The sequence below is a fragment of the Cottoperca gobio genome, chromosome 11, assembly GCF_900634415.1.
Source record: "Cottoperca gobio chromosome 11, fCotGob3.1, whole genome shotgun sequence".
Lineage (NCBI taxonomy): Eukaryota > Metazoa > Chordata > Actinopteri > Perciformes > Bovichtidae > Cottoperca > Cottoperca gobio.
Window position 1 is genome coordinate 13,192,105 of NC_041365.1, and position 15,511 is coordinate 13,207,615.

Genomic DNA, 15,511 nt, shown 5'->3' on the forward strand with positions numbered 1-15,511 from the left:
ACCCTTCAACACAAAGAGACAGCTCTTGTGCGGGGATGCCTGGGGTTGTTATTGTGCGGCTCAGGAAGGCAGGAGTGCCTCCCTGACCTTGAATTCAACTAGTGGTGCTGATTGCTCACTCAAAGTAATGAAAACTGACTCACACTGTTGCCATTCAGCCGCTGACAACATGTACATTGTACTGTGTTACCTGGGTGAGAATTTGCATCACATTTTTTTTTTTTGTGGGCTGTGCTCTAATGCACAGCCATAAATAACATGATTGTTTGAGTGCAGGTAATAAAATGTGGTGAATGTTTAATTTGTTTATCAAACAATACCGGGGTGGATCATCATAGCAGAGATGTTTCCCCTCATGGTGACTGTAAAATATCTCTTAGGAACAACATTTCCAGGACACCAGAGAGAGGCTATCTCGTTAATAGAGAGTATCAGCGAGTGTTAAATCAACCAGTCAAGACATGTGGTCGCAGAAAGTCCTATTGCCTGAGCAGGCCGCGTGTGTGTGTGTGTGTGTGTGTGTGTTTATATGTATGAGCGTCTAAGGGTGGTTGGGCGAGGGGTGGAGTCTTGGCGTTGCCACAGCAACAGCCTTAGTTATGTAACATCATATGGTGCGGGGTAAACAAAGCACCCAGCAATGTCTTTTATCAGCGCTGTGGAGAATATACAGAAACAGACCTTTTGCTCAAATATTGTTTCATTTTAAAGTCTATCTCTGTAAACCCTTTGTTGTATTGATCAGTTTAAAAAAACAAAACACCCTTTATGGATACAAATGACACTGACAGCAGTGGACATTATAGCCTCATAATTTACATTTTACAACCATGCATGGTACATCTAATTGAAAATCATGAAATATAGTTTGTGTCTGTTTGTGCTCTGCTTCTGGATTCTGTAATAGCGTTTAAAGGGAAAGCTGTGTGAAATGTGTACAAGGTAGAGCTTATCTCCGCAGGACAGCTTGGGTGTCAAAACCATTGTACCGTATTTATATGGGGTGTTTATGGCCAGTTCTGCAGCAATAGGAAGTGTACAGAGGAAACAAAATAAAGGGATGAAAGGACGCCACCCTATAAATACTTCAGCAACATCAATCTTTATCCAAAACGCCTCGCTCTGTGCCAAGAGAAATAGGACACTCAGGCATTCCCTCATGAATACTGTCTTTCTGTGCAAGGTCGCGTTCAATAAATATCTATTTTTGATACAAAGAGAAACAAAGATAGACAAACAGCACAAGAACCTCCATGAACATCAGTTACAGAAGGACACAAACAGTAGCGTCGTCGCTTCACATAAGAGGCTATTGTTCAGGAGGTCAGTTCTGGGCAGCTGTGCTTTTTTTCTGTAACTATTCCAGGATATTAATAGCCCGCGCTGCCATTTACTAACACAGCAGTGGGGGCAGCTGAGGAAGTCCCCTTCTTCAATATGACTGTGATTATATTGTTACATTGACAAACTAACTGACATGGCGGAGTTAGGGGATGTCAGGGGATCCAAACAGAGCAGCTTCAGACCTTCTTTTGATTCTGTAAGTTTACACAGTTTTCTCATCTAATATTATCTGTAAAAGTTTTAGTGATCAAGTCAGTCAATCACCAAGTTTTACAATCATACGATCATACAATGCATGTTACTTTCTCGGCATCCCTAGAGTTTTTGTGCCGTGGTCCTGCTTCCACTATTGCTATTAGTCATATTCTTATGGACGTTTTAAATTTGTATTGTTATTATTATTAGTATTGCTTTATTTCTGAGTGACACCTGGAAGATACTTGACTTCCCCCTGGATTCATCTTTTTCATGTATTTTCACATTATCATTTCTGTCATATGGATTGACTATGTTGTAATTGTTGTTTCTTCTGTACACCTGACATCTATTGCACATTGTTCCATTTGGGATCATGCCAAACTTCTTTTTGATCTCAACTACACATCTGTAAAGCTTTATGACTTGTATCTTGCACGGTGCGCTGCTGTCGCTATGACACAATATGTCCACAGCCTCCTCTGTGGTAGTTCCTGCTACAGTAGGAACTGCTACTCATTCTGCATGATGACACACACACAAACTCACAAGCTGAAAACAATACCTGTGTCGCTGTCACTGCTGGTAATAAACTTTGGAGAAACAGCATAACAATAATAGTTAAATAACTAGTTAATAGTTAAATGAGGTGGAGACAGATGCTAGATAGTTGCAACAAATAAAATGAGCTGAAGTGAAAGTCGTCTTTTCAGCTGACAAAAGCGATGATCGTTAGCTGGTAATGACAAAGCCTGCTTCGAAGATCCCTCCCTCCCCTTACAGACTTCATTACTTCAAATCTACAGACACTTCCAGAGCAAAACCACATTTCTTCTGAACCTTAAAGACAAATGGATATTGTCCAGCTACAACCACAAAAAACTCTGTTTTGATCGTTGCTCGCATTGACTTTGGCTAACAGAGTGGCAGCTGAGGGCTCAATTAATAAACATTTTTTCTAGTCTTGGCATTGCATTAGTTCAAACCAAACAAGCTGTCTTCCCAGGAAAAATGTGGTTATTTAAAAAGGTTTTCACATCACATCACACACACACACACACACACACACACACACACACACACACACACACACACACACACACACACACACACACACACACACACACACACACACGCACACACTCCCTCCCCCTCCTTGCCTTTTTCATTCTGCCCTGAAAAACCAAAAACATCTACATTTTTATGTGGGTGTACAGACAGTAGTGAATGCAAAAAAAAAGGAAAAGAGCAATCTCTCATTCTCAGAAAAAACGAAAATGCCTCTGTTTCCATTTTAGATTATTTTTTATTGTCAGATAGCTTCCTTATATTTGAGAAAACTGAAACATTTGAAATGCATGATGTGATAAACACCCCTCATTCATTCATACAAAATAAATCACCAAACGGACAGAAACGATGCCTTAATGTTCAGATCGCTGGCTGTGAAAAAGAAGGGGGAAGAAAGTTCCACTATTCAAATGTGCCATTTTAAGTAAAGCAGTTGAAACAGGTGAGTCATAAAGCTCGACTGAGCCAGGAGTCCCACTCTGCAGTCTGCAGGAAGCCTGTGATATGAAGGTGGGCGGCTGTCACACAATCACTTATTAATGGGTAGATTCGCCTCTCTGCAGCAAAGTTTCTTTTTCTGTGACAGTGTGTTTCTCAGAGACAGTTTTTGCAGAAACTGCAGCTTGATATGAAAATTGTGAAACTGTTTAAAACTTCGATTTAGCTATATCCTAGTTAGGTCATTTTTTTCTCACACTAAAACATTACATTTAATACGCATGAGCCCATTTAAAAATGGTTAATTAAATAGCGTATCAATTGCTGTCATACCGCTTTCTCATACACATGTTGTTGCTCTGCTAACATAATTCTTTACAGGAACATGGTTGCTTGTTTAAAACTTTTGATTTATTTGAAAGCTATTTGTGAGTATGTGGCAAAAAATAGCACAACTTTTTTCGTCTCGGTGATGTGTCATAGCTGGACCAACTCACACTCACGGTGGCCATAGTTAGAGGACTACAGACACTGGATAAAAATAACAACACAGTGTCTTCTTGGCGCTACACAAACCAATTCACCTAACCAATTTCTTCTGCTGCCAATGACATGACGGTATCAATAATTTACTGAAACAAACATCAAATTTAATAAAATATACAATTATAATGAACTTATTTCACTATAAGTAAATCATCTTGTTTTACAGAGAGATATGTCGCATTACGGAGCGGACTTGTTTTATGATATTTTCACATTAGAAGATTTCCCTCCATGCTGGTATGTTTTTCTTCACAAGCTTTAATTTGATGGCCTAAACGGCTCGCTAAGTTAAGCTACTGTGGAAAATATTAGTTAACGCAGGGGAAACACAAGTGTAAAAGAGGGTGTGAATTCACAAAGGTCACTTAACACTATGTGCAGACCTGTAGATGTGTGAACTTTGTGTAGGCTAGTTCTGAACTGATCTATGTACAAAATGATTGGCCTCTTTTACATTATATAACTGATGGAAGCCATAGCATAAGTGGGAAATATCATTTTACTCATGAAAGAAAGAAAGCATTTCTTTACTTGGAGATATGTAGCTAGCTGGCTCTTTAAGCCTCCTTTTAAACTGACAGTTGAGTAGACAAACTTGCTTTGCTAACTGTTTGTTGATAGTGATACTTACAAATATGTTTAACACATTTCTTCATGTACAACGGCGTATCTTAACAGCTAAGTTTTCAAGCTGTTCAGTGTGCAACTTATAGTAGCTAGCTAGCTCATCGTTAACTAGCCTGCAAAATGAGATTAGCACACTTTTTTTAATGGACATTGCTAGCTTGTTCTACAAGTCAGTTCGACAGACAGTTATGGGCCTATGTTTGAGGATAATATAATTTTAATTCTTTCTTCATTTAAGTTCCCTGGTGTTCTGTGTTTGTGTTTTATACTGGTTTATGACTGTAAATTAGACTAACTTTCCTTCACACAAATAGAACAGTAACTTTATTATTGTATGCTAATGAAGTTAAAAGTGAAGTTTTCTGTTTGGCTGTATTTTAATAATGTATATGTTGATAGATAACCAATGGACAATCAGCTGGTATTTGTACAGACACTAATATCATATTTATTATCAGCTGTGACAGCGACGCAGGTATTGGTTTAACCTTGTCAGTCTATGCGTGTATTTCATCATGGCAAAATATATCCCAGGAGACACCTACTGTAGTGGGAATTACCACAATGGCCATTTTAAGGACTTTGGTCTGTCTCCACGATAGCATCACAACCGTGCAAGATGTAGTCACAAAACTGTACAGGTGTGTAGTGTAGTGTGCCGATTTTGAATATGTGTGGTCCAAGCAAGAGCGCCACATATAGAGGGGTAGGAAGTGGGAAAGGGGCCATTGCACCCCCCCCCCCCCCCCCCCCCCCACACACACACTTTACGCCCCGGGACAGATTTGGTGTTGCGGCTAAAGTAATCACATTGCAAGATGGACTCTGGTTTTATTTTATTAAAGGTATTTATCTTGGAACCATGTACAACATTTCTTTTCATAAAATGCCATATGCACTTTAAAACTTTTTTTTTATATATTCATTTCTTTCTTTTTATTAATTATTATAATTTTTTCATTATTATTATTATTATTTTTTATTATATATTTTCCATGACACATGAAAATACAAGAATGACAGTATGACACACACACACACACACACACACACACACACACACACACACACACACACACACACACACACACACACACACACACACATATATATATATATATATGCTGTCATTGTCATGATATTGCACAGGCAAGAAAAAACTGTGGAAGGAGGGAGAGGGAGGGTTACAGTGTTAAATGTATTCATGTGTTTCTATTTAACACATAGTGTGACCATAGGAACGCATGCATGCACATGATCTTACCTCAAAACATGCTTTGCAGCAACATATATATATATATATATATATATATATATATATATATATATATATATATAATACTACTTTTGCAACATATTTGAGGTTAAACTCAGATCTTTCACTGCCTTGACGTTTTGGTGCTAAATGTTTTTATGTTTATGTTCATGATAAATTACAAAATAAACTTGAACCTCAACTTGAAATACTAACTGTTTGATGTACAAAAAACTCCCATATGTTTAATTCTACTTTGGCTGTGCATAGTTGGATTGCAATCCTACCCACATGGGAAACCCATATCCACCTGAATTACCTATCTTTATTAACCCCCATTAATAAGGCCAAGCTGGTAAAGTTAACAGGTCTAGGAAATTAGTATTTGGGAAGACAAATCCCATACATTAACATTTCCATTGGAATAGTATTGAACTGCAGTTATTTGACTAGTTGTTTGAAACCAATAGAGGCCACAGTTCATCCATGTTTTCTTATTTACCCCCAAGGGCACCGTGCCTGTTGCAGAAAGACCCACTGTTGTGAGCCTGCTGCGGGTTTGTGCATGGGAAAGCCCGGTCGGTAGTGGCGGAGGGGCACAACGTGACCTGACAACAAGGAACCTCCGGGAAAACCGTCAGTCCTAAAGTATGTGCCGAAGAGAGGGTGGGTGGTGCCGCCAAGGGGGGTCAGGACAAACGACTCGAACTGCGGCTCCTCTCGAAGCGACTAGCAACGAAAATAAAATTCTTCAGCGAGAGGAGGAGAGAAACGGTGTAGTTTAAATTAACGAACACCGAGCGACACACAGGTTAAATGAGCTTTTTGCAGATCTTTTACTTAAGTAAAAAGTACTACCACAGAGTAGTCTGTTACAAGTACAAATCCTTAATTGAAAATGTTACTTAAGTAACAATATGTATGTACTGTAGCCTAAGTCTAATTAGGAAAACGTAAAAAGTAGTCTACTCAAAGCAGACATTTTTCCCTCGTTATTCTAGTTATACACATCATATATAGGCCTATAATCGGATTATTATTACTCAAGTATCAATATATATAATATTATATAAAGCAGGATTTGACTGTTTTAGTTAATCACAATTACTTGGAGCCCAAAATTGCACTTTAATAAGCTACAGTACTACGTAAATGTGCTTAGTTACATTTCGTCTCTGAGTGTTGGCTTTGGTGTCATCGGCCTTGCGATGGTGGAGCGTCCGTCGTGAGCCCCCCGCTGCATGGGGAGGACACCCCTTAGCTGGGAGGCGGAGACGGGACCCCCGTTGACGTCAGAGGGCCTGTCTGTTTCCTGCAATAGAAAGTGAGAGAGAAGGTGAAGGGAGAAAATACAGAGCTGTACCCCCCCTCCTCCTCCTTACACTAAAAGGTGTGTTACAACCCTGCACCTGTGAGTATTAATAAATCCAGTTTCAGTAGGCTTGATTTGTTTTTCTGTGTGTTTTTGCCGCTGGAGCCGCTGCCGGAGCGGGGTTCTGTCAATGTGATATAGGTCGCTGTCGGTAGCTGCAGCCTGAGAGAGTCGGACATGCTTTTATCGCTGTGTGTCTCGTCCGGTTTTAGCCTGTTGTGAACTTTAAAGGGTCTGTTAAGTCTAGTCAGGAAGAGGCAGGTGCTGTTTTTTTTGGCGCAGTGTTGTTTTGGACTTCTGCAGCAAACCGTGCTCTGAGAGGAGGCAACTTGAGCTCCCCGGTGCTTCTCTACGCAGCGCTCTTTGTTGCTCTGTAGGTAAGCCACAAGCTATTTCTGTCACTGGAGTGTGTTCATGTGTTCACTGTCATCGCCAATGTTGTGAGAAACATGCATGTGTGTCAGCTGAAGGATCTTTGGACGCGGCGGGGTTTTGTTGGACATAAGGGGGAAGAGTCCCATTCGAGCGCTGTTGCAGAGACTGTGAGGGGTTTTCCCTGGCTCCTCCCTCACTTACAGGGCGTTCACGTGTTGCAACAGGCACATCATACGCTATTCCCACGCATTGTTTTTGCTGACTTCATCGCATGCACTTAAATCCCAATTATTTATTTCCTCCTGCTGGCATGATTCATGAATCAAGCGCACGTCTCTCCTTGCAAAAAAAAACAAAAATAGAATCTGTGCTGCATCACTTTATATTTATATTTTCTTATAATGTTATTAATTATATCACACATTGCCAGACACAGTCAATGCGTGACTATGCGTGCACTGGCGCTGCTGCTGCCCTGCTTTTTTTTTTTTTTTTTTACATAATAAGCCTCTGGTTGATCCTCAGGTGTGAACGGAAATCATTATTAGTCACCTGTTCGTGCATTCCAGCCTGTCTGTGTTTAGGACATAGCGTTACAGCGCAGCTTTGGCTTGAATCACCGGTATGTTTTGTCCCCCCCTCATGTGTCAGTATCAGGGTGTTTCCTCAAATATCTGCACACACACACACACACACACACACACACAAGGCGCGCACGCTCATACACAGATACACGTAGACAGGCTGGCAGACGGACTGACAGACACGCCAGAGAAAATGTGCAAGTCTCTCTCCTCTGCCTCATCGTCCGCGCCGTCGATCCCACACTGAAACAAAATCGTGCATCACAGGTGAGACGCTCCTTATGTTTCTATCGTGTGCCTTGTTTTTATGCGACCTGCTGCAGCCACCTTATACACACACACACACACATGCGACTCCATATAACCGAAATCCACCGTGAGATGATGTCATTGCGCCAGCGCCACATGTAACTGTATGGAGCAAAAATCATCATCCAGTTGTAGTAAGCGTTATGTAATATTGGTGAGGAGGGAAACAAAGGCTGATTCCTGAAGCACTGCTGCTCTCTGCAACGTGCTCCTGCAGGAGGTAGAGGTCTTACATAGGGACATGTTGGAAGGTGATGCAAGGGAAGTGAAAGCTTAAAAAAAAAAAAACATGATTAAATTAGATATTCATGATGTTGTGATTCTGTCAATGCAGATGGGGGCTTTTTTCTCCTGCTGCACACCATGGAGCTCACAAAAGCTTTTGCAGCTCTGTGGTATGAGCTGTGTTGGTAACATTTAACTTTAACACCCACCTTGTTTTAGTCTCCGAATTTGCATGAAACCTACATTAAGCTTGCGATCTTTCATTTTGTAAAAGGGCATCATAGTGAAAACAATTCCCTCTGTGAAAGGTGGGCTCAGTCTTTTGATGTTGTGACTTTCTGCAGTGATCTAACTTCCACAGATAGTAACCTCTGTGTGGCCGCCCAGCTGCCCCGAGCGTTCATCACCGGCACACACAGGACCTTATTGTTTGCATCATTCGTCATCCAGTCTGACATTCATCAAAGTGAAGAGCGGGCACCCCGTATCAGCCTCTGACATGTCAATCAGACGCTTTGCCCACAAACAACAGCCGATCCTCCACCTCTCTGTCTTTTGTTTGAGATCAGAGTGGCAGATAGCAGCTGCTGCAGAGGTTATATTGATATGGGGGGGGGAAACATATTCACACCTCCTCCCACTGACAGTAGTCCGAGCCGCACTGCACATTATTACACAGCAGCTCAGAGCGGAAAGGCCTGAAATGAAAAGTCCGGCCTTGTTTGGGGCACCTGTTTGAGGACTAAACTCGATCAACTGTGTCCTCAGCTGCCAAGCGAGAGCAGAAGACTCCACACACTGCAAGGCCAGCACAGTGCCTTATTGATCTGTGGAGCTCATGTTTAGCTGATTCTGGCTCAATATATATTTGTGTGTTTGCCGTAGATGTACCCAGACTGTGGCTCAGGAGTCAACTCCTCTCAAGGTCCAACGTTAGAGTTTCCCCAAGATGCACCTGTGAACTGAGGGCGGAAAAGATGCCTCGCACCAAGCAGAACAACCCGAAAAACTTAAAGGGTGAGTAAACACTGCTGTGTTCTGCATTTCCTGTCAGCTGGTGGTTTTGTTGATTTTAGTTTTTGTTTAATGCCTAAAGAGGAACTGCTCAGTTGTGTCTTCTGATCACAAAGTCATTAGATCACTTTATATTGTTAGTCTGACATGTTCGGCTGAAAATGCTGGGATTGCAGTAGATGGAGTATTGGTAAGAGCAGATGGTTTTCTGTCTCAGTCATAGAGGTTTGGTGATTTTTGCCTCAAAGTGAAGCTACGATATTACAGGATCTATTCATAGCAATATGTTCGAATACTGAGAAATACTTCATTTACTTTTCTTATAACAAATTGCCATTGGTATGGCCATGCTTGGCCCTGTCAGTGTAGTTTGACTGTTTGTCCAGAGAAAATCATAAATCTCAAAATATGGTGCTATTTAATATTTCACATTAAGGGGAGACACTGCAGGTGAATAGGGTGAACATTTAACTAACATATAGATAGATATCACCATGAACCGGTTGATTACTTACAGTAAGGCAATATTTTTTTGTATTACAAGTTTTCTGAAATGTCATGTTTCATTTTGTTGACGTTAGAGTCAAAGGTTTTTCCAGAGGATATGGATATCTCTCCGTAAATCAAATACTGTCAACAGCCATAAAAAATCGTCATGTTTTTAGGAATAAAATATTATATAAATCAGGCTATGAATGATATATGAACAAACTCCTCGGTACAAACCTTCTGAATATAGACAGAAATGAAACTGGAAGGTTTGGGGAATGTAAGTGCTGCTGAAGTGGAGATTTCTGACTCAGAGTAGAGAAAAGAAAGTTATTTTAGGACAAACCATCTTTAAAGGGTTAGGATTCTGTATTGTAAAATTCCATAGGCTAGATTTTGCAAGACACTGCTGGTGACTAGGGTAAAACATTTAACTAATATATGTCACCATGAACCTTGCTATTTGATTGCTTACATTAGGAGAATTTTTATTTGTATTACAAGCTTTTTAAATATGCAAATGTTAACTTTTGGTGAATTTAGGGGAAATCTACAGACACAAATAGACAAAGTTAATAAAATAAACTCCTAAATGTGCATTTTGGATGTTTTTTGTTCTGCTAGTCTGATTCTCAATATGGCCTAGTGCATAAAAAACCTAACATTTTTGCCTGTAGTGTCAATGAAAGAAGAGAAACATCCTACTTCTTACGGTAAAAGAACTCCGCCCAAAGTTAAAGATCCAATATATTATTTGAAAAAATGCATCATCACTAAGCTGACAACAGGGTTGGATGTTTTTCTTTTGGAAATGCCTGGTTTTCCCAGGACAGAGATGTGATCTTTGGCTTTCCTTGTACTCTACTGGTTGCATGTTTTTATGCCTTGTTGTAGATCTGACCTGTTATAGTGTTACCAAACAATTTGCATACCACCGCTCCCTTTAGTGGAATCTACCAGCGTCCCCTGATCGGACCATTCCCTCCAAATATGGCTGCTTTTTATTTTAAGTGTGTAAAAATGGTTCACTTTGGATAGTTTACCTGATTAAAAGTTAAAGGCTTTAAGTTTAAGAAGAAGAGGCAGATCTCTTTCAACATTATCTAACTTAATGGAGAAACTTTTTCTCCGTCCTAAAATGTGCTTTACTTCTTGTTACATAACTTTGAGGTTTGACTTTCACTGTGCAGAATGACGTATGTGCGGCAGCAGAAGGCTGTTGACACGTTTACCTACTGAAGGGAGGAAGTTTCTCGACCTGAAATCTTTAAATGTATCTATGTGTACGAGAGGATTTTGTGAAACCGCAACTAGTTTGGAAGCCAATTGTGGTCTAGTAGTCAACACGTTTCAGTCAAAAAGCATTTACATTTACAGTAAACCTTTTGAACATTATTTGCATTTTCATAGATTCAGAAGGAGTTGATGTAATTGAACTTTTTGTGGACAACAAATCATATTTGTAGGGGATCTTTGATACAGTGTGAGTGGTTCTGTGTGTTAATTCAATAGAATATCATCATATCCCAATGCCTATAAACAATTATTATACTTTCATAGATAAATGTGTTGGACGAACAAGTCCCCTCTTCAACCCGAAGCAAAAAAAAGGAGCACATTTTCTGGCAGTTTAATGTTTTTAGTGCTCTTAGCGTGTGACATAAATCATTCAACACATGCCAAAATGGTTAAATCATATGTGACACATTTTAATTAATTTGATCTGGTATAAATCTGCTCCATCATAGCTGCTTTCCTCTCGTAGTGTTTGATGTCAGCGGACCTTCTGGCTTTTATTTGTCATTGTAAACACATGTATTAACATGGCTGCATTGTTTGTGTTTGATTTCCCTCAGTGGAGAGCATATTCCCACATATCTGATGTGCATATTCAAACAGTATTGTGTGTGAACCACTGTGTCGCCGTGATTGAGAAAATGGGACACTTTATGAGATTAGACGGAAAACACTTGGATATAAACAAAAATAGAACAAAATGCAGTAAAAGTTCATATTGAAGATAACAGGGCGGATAAGTTGCAGCATATTCCCATGCTAACACAGAACATCATTTGGCTTGAAGTATTTCATGTTATGTTGAGAATTGACAGATTTACGTGTCAACAGACGTTTGCAGTTCACAGATCTACAAATTTGCAGCGTTCCATGCTGGGTGTGAAAATGTGCATCTCTGCCATTCCCCAGCAGCAGATCCACATGGCAGATTTCCTCATGACTGTCCCTCTGTTTATTTATCATACACACACTTCCTGTGCCTTCTTTTTTTCCCCTCTCCATTGAGATTACTTGGCCAAACAAGATAAATATTTAAGTTTTAGAACAGTGCAGCGTCCAACAGAGGAAGATAGAAAAGGCAGTCAAATGATACTTGATTCTATTTTTAATGGCGACTGTTCTCTGGTTTTTCATTGTGCGGAGCTGCAGTTGCTGCAGTGTTTTGGGATTTGTGTACTTGAGGGTACAAGATCTGGATGCGTACGTGCGAAGAGTACAACTGACAGTAATTTGATTGAGATTGAAAAACCTTAATTCAGGGCGGATCTAGAGACTTTTCAAGAAAGGGGGCACATTTGTAAAATTAGTAAAAATGTGTTGGGCCTCGTTTTTATCCATCTAATCATCTATTTATTCATTCATCAAAATTAACTTAGGCTACTATTTCATTCATGAATCCACTTCTGGTCCTGCTTCTGTCAGTTTTTCCCTGTTTGTGATCTTTTTATTTGACTAATTGTTGTAGACGTCAATACTGATTCAATTTTTAAAGGTTGAAGCAACGTTGCTGGAATCGCTACCATTTACATTAACGCTCTTCACTCAATGTGCTGCGGATATGTACGTATGTGCAATATGTTAGTATGTTTTTGTATATGTTTACTTTTTTTGTAGGTGATCTGTGTGTAGGTGTAAGCCATGGATATACAAATGTATGTGGCCTATATCTATATGTTTGTCTGCATATGTACATTCATCAGCGTCCACTACAGTGACTTATATATATGTGTGCTTTCAGTGGGTCTGTCATATTATTGTTACACCTTACTGACCGGTCCTTGCATATAGTGTTTTTTTTCATTACTTTTATTCACTGCTGTGTTTCTGATTTTATGTCTACATCTCTTCTGTTCAAATAATGATACAACCTGGTTCTCAGCAATAATAAACTGGGGGCTAGATTATTAAGACATACATTGTTTATGAGATTATGAGACAACAGGGTCCTGGGCAGAGACATGTAGAAGGCCCCCCTCCCCTCCGACATAGGAGCAAGACGCCCAGATACAAAGAGATACAAATCAATTCTGACATTTATAGCCTCTTTGTGGTCATTTTCAGGCTCTTTGTAGTTGTTATTCATGAATTTGTAGTCATTTTGTATCTCTTAGTGGTTTCTTTATAGCTCTTTGTAGTTGTTTTGTGTCTCTTTGTAGTTTTGTGTCTCTTTGTGATCATTTTGTGTCTCTTTGTAGTTGTTTTGTGTCTCTTTGTAGTTGTTTGTGTCTCTTTGTAGTTGTTTGTATCTTTTTGTAGTTGTTTTGTGTCTTTGTGATCATTCTGTGTCTTTTTGTAGTTGCTTTGTGTCTTTGTGATCATTCTGTGTCTCTTTGTAGTTGTTTTGTGTCTCTTTGTGATCATTCTGTGTCTCTTTGTAGTTGTTTTGTGTCTTTGTAGTTTTGTGTCTCTTTGTGATCATTTTGTGTCTCTTTGTAGTTGTTTTGTGTCTCTTTGTAGTTGCTTTGTGTCTTTGTGATCATTCTGTGTCTCTTTGTAGTTGTTTTGTGTCTCTTTGTAGTTGCTTTGTGTCTTTGTGATCATTCTGTGTCTCTTTGTAGTTGTTTGTGTCTCTTTGTGATCATTCTTTGTAGTTGTTTTGTGTCTCTTTGTGATCATTCTGTGTCTCTTTGTAGTTGTTTTGTGTCTCTTTGTGATCATTCTGTGTCTCTTTGTAGTTGTTTTGTGTCTCTTTGTAGTTGTTTATAAGTCAGGCCGATGTATTCATACAGCCATATCATATAGCTATATATGTTATATATTTTTTATTCCATAAATATTTTCCGTTCAACCCACATTGAATAATGTTTAACGTAATTAGTTGATTGCGATTTAGTTTTTAGTTGACGTTCTCTGTCTGGGCCCCCTGGTGGCAAGGAGGCCCTAAACACGTATGTAGATCACAGCAAATGTCTTTCATTTAAATACGGTAGTGTCTAATTCGTGTTGACTCGGTGTAACTTGCCGCCCACAGTTCTGGTGAAACTCCTCAACATGTTGTGGGGTGTACCCCGTTCACTTCCTCATTATTGCTTGTTGAGACATTTGTTTGGCTTCTTGTTTTGCCTTCAGACACAGTTCATCATCTCTCCTGCACTCGAGGCTTTTCCTTCATCAGACAGGAAATGATGATTGCGTGGCATGCCATCACATGCTTAAACTCTGCTGCGGAGAATGTCTTTTCCTGGGAACTCTCGTCATGCTGCCCTGAAGCCATCACATTATGATTCTGAATGCCCAAGACTGACTTTAAAAAAACTCTGCGCTTGAAGCTAAATAAGCCTTTTCCACAGTATTTGCTTTGTTTCATAACAAAGCAGTAATTAATCCCAGCACAGAGGCACTCGTGGTATGTACTTCAGTATACAGAGTTTTGGCTGGATGTTGGGAAGCCTCGGCTCTTCTCGGGTCATCCCTGCCTCCGAGGCTTGGCAGCAGAGTGACTCTGGTAGAAAAGAAACCACATTAACATTTTCCCTCTCGGTCATATGAAATCTGACTCGACAAACTTTGTTCTGTCGGGGGACACAAATAATTAATTGTTATATTAACAGCACTCAGCCGGGTCGGGACGGTGTAATCTAAGTTATATTTCAGGCCCTAGTTTGTTGCTCTGTTGTATTGAACTACATTATACAAAGGGAACATATTTAAAACTATTTCTTAAGTTTGTCAAAGTAAAATGATATTTTATAAATTAGTTTAGTTGTTTTTATTATTTTCTTAAGTTGATTGCAGGTCTATTGTATCAGCACACAGCTTCTTAACCTCTCTGCAACATTTTTGCCTCCACAGTGAATGTAATAATCTCAGTTTTGGCTACAACCAACAGTTATCGATGCATCAATTTATTGTTTTCGTCTATACAATGTCAGACAATAGAGAAAAGTATTTGCTTATAATTGCCCACAGCCCATCGTGATGTATTAAATGTTTTGTTTTGTCCGACCAACGGTCCAAAACCCAAATATATTCAGTTTACTGTCATACAAGACTAAAAAAACAGCATATTTTCACATTTTCACATTTTCACACAGCTTGAACCTGCTTGAATATTGATTTAAAAGATGACTCAATTATTAAAATTGCTGCAGAATAAGTTTCAACTTGTGAGCCTCAGATGTGTTATCTGATGTGTAACATTTTATTAAACCATGATATCATAAATTCATTAATTGGAAAGAAGTTATGGGTTATTCAAAGATGTATACTTTTAGTCACTGTGGCAAGGAGACGTGTTAATTCAAACATCACGAAGTGAAGTTCAAAGCGCTTTACATGACCACCAACTCTTGATATGCGGAAAATAAAAACACATTTAATTAAGTTTTGAAATGCAACTTACCTGGAATTATTAATTTTCTTAAAAGATTT

At 39.4% G+C, this 15,511-nt stretch overlaps 1 long non-coding RNA gene across 1 annotated transcript; it reads left to right on the top strand.

Annotated features, from left to right (window-relative positions):
* Positions 1 to 6,783: 6,783 nt before the first annotated feature.
* On the top strand, positions 6,784 to 15,169 carry LOC115015865 (uncharacterized). The gene is made up of 3 exons (XR_003833036.1): positions 6,784 to 6,887; positions 9,227 to 9,358; positions 14,210 to 15,169. It is a non-coding gene; the product is annotated as an uncharacterized LOC115015865 (long non-coding RNA).
* Positions 15,170 to 15,511: the final 342 nt, after the last annotated feature.